The sequence below is a fragment of the Carlito syrichta genome, unplaced genomic scaffold (assembly GCF_000164805.1).
Source record: "Carlito syrichta isolate Samal-C Ts95f unplaced genomic scaffold, Tarsius_syrichta-2.0.1 Scaffold195898, whole genome shotgun sequence".
NCBI lineage: Eukaryota > Metazoa > Chordata > Mammalia > Primates > Tarsiidae > Carlito > Carlito syrichta.
This window is the reverse complement of record NW_007139994.1, coordinates 3,825-9,442: the sequence shown is the minus strand read 5'-3', so window position 1 is coordinate 9,442 and position 5,618 is coordinate 3,825. Positions and strand designations below refer to the sequence as shown.

Below are 5,618 nucleotides of genomic sequence, written 5' to 3'. Positions count from 1 at the left end.
GAAATAGGCGAGAGCTGGTGTCCCCCAGCGCCCGTGGCCCGGGGGGCCCCAGGGGACACGGGAGGCAGAGCCGGGCGGGCAGCTCGCCCCGTCGTCCCAGCCCTTTGAAAGGCCGGGCGGGAGGAGCGCCTGAGCCGAGGGGTTCAAGACCAGCCCGGGCCACGTAGCGAATCCTCGTCTCGACAAAAACACGAAAATTGCCCAGGCGTGATGACGCGCGCCGGGTGTCCCAGCTACCGGGAGGCTGAGGTGGGAGGATCGCCCGAGCCCAGGAGGCTGAGCCTGCGTGAGCCCCAATCCCACCACTGTCCGGCAGCCTGGGCGATAGAGCGAGACCCCGACTGGAAACACACTACCACGTGCTATTTGGGCGATGCCAACCGTAAGCATCACAGTAACAGCCGTGGGGACTGTCGCAGCCCCAGTGGGAGCCAGGAGGGAATTTTGGGGTCCGGGGCCTGGGAAGGGGGCGGGCAAGAGGCAGGAGGTGGGGAGGAAGCTTTTCTTCGCTTCTCATGTGTCTCCCACCTTGAGGTTGAAATCCAGGTCTGGCTGTTGTGCAGACTCAGTTTCCCTTGCTGACCCATGGACCCGTGAGGCCGCCCCCCCATGCCCCCAGAGGGACGCGGGGCTGCGGGCATTTCCGTGGGGACCTCTGATGGGTGTCAGTCCCAGTCTCAGCCCTGCCCTGCCCCTCGTGGCTGGGTCGCCTCACGGGTGGGTCGCCTCCGTGTCCTCGTCTGCAGAACCGGCGTGGTGGCCATGCTGGGACCCCGATAGTTGTGACGGGAGGTGGAGGGTGTTGAGGTCACAGCTCTGGCCGGTCTCAGAGCCTCCCCGACCCGAGTCTTTCCATCTATGGTACGGGTCTGCGGGGGACGAGGTGGAGTGAATTAGCCCCCGGAGCCCCTCGGAATGTTCTGAACGTCCCTGAGGGAACCCCTGCTCCCTGGCCTCAGTTTCCTCCTCAGCCCAGTGGGTCCGTGGGAGGGGGAAGGGGACAGGAATGACTCTGCCAGGGACCCCCACCCTGCCCGCTTCATTCCGGTGTGTTTGGGTTTCTTGCCTCTCCAGGCCTCAGCTTTCCTGGCCGCTGCCTTGGGAATGCCCCACGCTTCCGTCGGCCCCTGGTATGGGGGTGGCTGCGGGTCCTGCCGGGCCTGCCTCCTGTGTGACATAGAAGCGATGCCTTGTCCTCAGTTTTTTTCTTAGGGTTGGGGTCTTTCTCTGTTGCCCAGGCTGGAGGGCAGTGGTGTGATCGTGGCTCACCACAGCTAGGACCTCCGGGGCTCAAGCATCCTCCCGCCTTGTCTCCAGAGTAGCTGGGACTCCAGGCAGCGCCATCAGGCCTGGCTCACTTTTAAAAATTGAGAGATGAGGCCTTGCTCTGATGCCCCGGCTGGTCTTGAACTCCTGGCCTCAAGCGATCCTCCCACCTCAGCTTCCCAAAGTGCTGGGACAGCCACACTTTTTATCACCCAAGACCCAAGCGCCACTGACACCCCTCGGCCTCCATTGGACAGCAATGTTCACTGCTGACAGGGGGGCTGAGAGGCAAGACCCAAGCACGTGTTCTGAGCCATGCATTCCTGCATGTGTTGAGCGCCACTGTGTGCTTGGCCCTGCCTGGGCATTTAAGGCCATGGTGGCCGCTTCCATGGCAGGGTTTGCAGCCTCTACCCAGGGCTGATGCTTGGCTCTGTTTTTGCAAATAAAGTTTTATTGGGCCACAGCCATGCACGCCACATCTCACCTGTGGCTAATTTAGCCATGGATTTGAGTAGCTGCCAATGGGCTGGGCCGCTCAAAACACCCATGATCTCCACCGTCCAGCTCTTCACAGTGAAAGTGGGTGGGCGCAGTCCTAGGAGACGGAGGCGGTCCCAGCATTCCTCTGCTCCCAGCCTCCATTTCCCCATCTGTACAGGGGTCCTGCATGAGCTCCCCTCCAGGGTTATTTGTCGGCTCTGTCTGTATACTGGGATTCCAGTGGTCCTCCATTAAGTTCTCCCTTGACCAGTGACCTCTGCGTGGTCCGAGCCTCAGTTTTCCTGTGTGGGCGGTGGGGCCTGACAGTTCCAACTGTGGATCCCTGGGGCGGGCGTGAGTGGACGGTCCACTGTGGCCCCTGCCCGCTGCCTTTCCCTCCCTCTTGGTGGGTCTGCCCAGGCCCCTGGCCTCAGTCTTTCAGGTCGGGCAGTGGGGCCAAGCTCCCCACCTCCCGGCCGCCGGCCTCTGTCCCCCACCCTTGCCCATCCCTGCCCCCGCCTTGCCCTGTCCCTTGCCCTGGCCTCCGCCTTCCTACCAGATCTTCTGCCCACCCTGACCTCCGCCCCCCGCCCCGGCCTCTGCCCCCCACCCCTGCCTCGTCCCTGCCTCAGCCTCCACCCCCTGCGCCAGTCTTGCTGGCCACCCTGACCTCCACCTCCTGCCTCCCATCCCGGCCTCCGTCGCTCGCCCTGGCCTCCCTGGCCCTCGCCGGGTCCGCCCGCCCGCACGCCCCGCAGGATGAGTTCCACCCGTTCATCGAGGCGCTGCTGCTGCTCGTGCGTGCCTTCGCCTACACCTGGTTCAACCTGCAGGTGCGCAAGCCCGCGTACTTCAAGAAGCACGAGAAGCGCGTGTCCGCGGCCGAGGAGCGTGCCGTGAAGGACGAGCTGCTGGGCGAGAAGGCCGAGGTCAAGCAGAAGTGGGCGTCGCGGCTGCCGGCCAAGCTGTGCAAGGACATCCGGCCCGAGTGCCGCGGGGATATCGTGCTGGCGTCACCGGCAAGCGGGTGCCGGGCTGCGCGCTCTCCAGCCCCGACCAGGAGGGCAAGATGCGGCGCATCCACTGTTTGCGCCAGGCTGGCAAGGTGTGGCGGCTGGACCTGGTCGTGATCCTCCTGTTCAAGGGCGTCCGACTGGAGAGCGCCGACAGCGAGCGGCTGGTCAAGGCTGCCAGTGCGGCCACCCCGTGCTCTGCGTGCAGCCACACCACGTCGGCATGGCCGTCAAGGAGCTGGACCTCTACCTCGCCTACTTCATGCGCGAACTAGGTGAGCGGGCGGGGCGGGACGGGGGCCGCGGGGGCGGCTGGCGTGATGCAGAGGCCGGAGGGGGCTGGTGTGACTCGGAGGCCAAGGGGGAGGCTGGCATGACGAGGGGGAGGCTGGTGTGATGCGGAAGCGAGAGGGATGGCCGGCATGATATAGAGGCTGACGGTGAGGCCGGCGTGACACGGAGGTCAGGGGTGGAGGCCGGCGTGATGTGGAGTCTGAGGGGGAGGCCGGCGTGATGTAGAGTCTGAGAGGGATGGCCGGCATGACACAGAGGCTGACAGTGAGGACAGCATGATGTGGAGGCTGAAAGTGAGGCCGGCATGATATGGAGGCTGAAGGGGAGGCTGGCGTGATGTAGAGACTGAGGGAGAGGCCAGCGTGATGCAGAGTCTGAGGGCAGAGGCCAGCATGACTCAGTCTGTGGCGGGAGGCTGACGTGATGCGGAGGCCGAGGGGCGAGGCTGGTGTGATGAGGCATCTGAGGGAGGAGGCTGGTGGGACACAGAGTCTGGGGGAGGCCAGCACAGGCAGAGGAAGAGGGGGAGGTGGACCTGGGAGAGCCTAAGGGGGGATGTGGGGCAAGGGTCTGAGAGGGAGGCCGGCACAGGCAGAGCCCAGGTGGCAGCTGGTGCCAAGCGGAGGTCAGAGGGAGGGGTGGGCCTCGCAGCGGGTCTCAAGGAGAGTGGCGGGTGGGCGGGAGGCTGCAGGTGTCTGGAGGCGGCAGGGCCGGTCTCTGAGGTCCCAGGGTGTCTGAGAGTGAGAAGTGGCCCTTCTGGGTACAGGGGTGAGGAGAGGAGAGAGACAGATAGTCTTGGGTCTCCTGGGAGAACTGGGAGAGTTCTGGGGTGGCTTTCTGCGAATACTTGTTGATTGACTCTCAGACCATGATAGCCGATGAGGCCTGATGGGCCGGCCCTTCCAGCTGGGCATTTGCTGGTGATTGACTGTCCGATGTTGCCACCCGCAGAATTGGTATGGGGTGGCAGAATCCATGGTGGCTTCCTAGAGTAGGTGGCTTGACTGAGTGCTGGCAGCAGTGGACATAGGGTATCTCAGGGGCAGCCTGGGCAGGCAGGAGGCCAGACATGTGGTCCAGCCTCCCAGGGTCGGTAGGCCCTGGTGCTGGGAGCAGGGCCTGGTGGAGCAGGCGGTGGGGCCTGGGACCCTGCGGTGTCTCCTCGGGCCTCAGTTTCCCCAACCTGGATGGGCCTGCGAGAGCTTGGCAAGACCACGCCTGGGGTGGCCGAGGCTGCCGGCTGGGACTGTCTTTGCAGGTGTCAGAGCCGAGTGTCCCTGAGAGCCGAGTGGCACACACCACACCCGCCACGCTGCCCAGGCCAGGTTGCGAACACACGGGGAGGAGACCCCGGGGACAGAATCTCTGGGTATAGCCCTTCCTCTCCCCAGCTGTGTGAACATGTTCCTGTGCTGTGCCTCAGTTTCCTTCTTGGCATAGGGCAGGCGATGGCTGACCGTGTGGGCGTGAGGCTTAGACAAGGGTGTCTGGAGGGGCGGCCAGATGGAATGTGGCCCAGGCTTGACCTTTATTTCTTGACCTTGACCTCCGTGTCTGCCCCTCCCCCATCCCACCCCGGCCGGATGAGCCACAGACCCACTGGGGTTTAGTCAGGGAGGAGAGACAGGGGACTGTCAAGGAGGGCAACTGTCATGGCGGGCAGGGCATGGGCTCCCTCCCACCTCCACACCCATCCTCTCCTCCTTGCCAAGCTGATGAATGGTGCAACCATGCCACCCCTTCCCCTCCGCCCCTCCTCCTAGCCCTCCTCGCCCTCCCCCCACCCCTCAGTGTCCAGCTGCCTCGGGGTCTGGGTCTGGGCAAGGGCCTGGGCTGCAGCCTCCCTTGTGGCCTCCGACCCACCATGGTGGTGGTGGGGTCTCCAGGCTCTCCCCTGCCCCAGGCACACCCCTGCCTGCTGCCTGCCTGTCCTGGGTGTGCCCCAACCTGCCAGGTGTGAGAGGGTGACAGCCAGGCCTGGGTTCCGGCCCCAGCTCGGCCGTCTGCTGGGTGACCCAGGCCAGTCCTTCACCCTCTCTGTGTCTACAGAATGGGCCAGGTGGTGTGGCTCACGCCCATCACCCTGGTGCTTTGGGAGGCCAGAACTGAGCAACGTAACAAGACCCCCGTCTCTGCACAAGTTATAAAAATGAGCCAGACTCGGAAGGCTGAGGGGAAGGATCGCCGGAACCCAGCGGGTCGAGGCTGCAGTGGCCGGGAGCAACCACTGCACTCCAGTCTGGGTGACAGAGTGAGACTCTAACTCAAAAAACGAAAAAGAAAAATGAGCTGGGTATTGTGGCACCTGCCATCCCAGCTCTTCAGGAGGCCGAGGTGGGAGGATTGCTGGAGCCCAGGGGTTGGAGGCTGCAGTGAACTGGGATTGTGCCACTGCACTCCAGCCTGGACAGTGGAGCCAGACTCTCTCTCTCTCAAATAAGATCAAAATTAAAAAATATATTGTAAACGGTCAAGCACCAGGCATATGGCTGGGCTCTGTTGACGGGTAGCATGTTATTCTCATGGTTTATTTATTTATTATTTTTTGAGTTGGAATCTCAC

General features: G+C 63.5%; 1 pseudogene; it reads left to right on the top strand.

Moving 5' to 3' along the window:
- The first annotated feature begins 2,507 nt into the window (after positions 1 to 2,507).
- LOC103253049 lies at positions 2,508 to 3,159 on the top strand (annotated as a pseudogene).
- Positions 3,160 to 5,618: the final 2,459 nt, after the last annotated feature.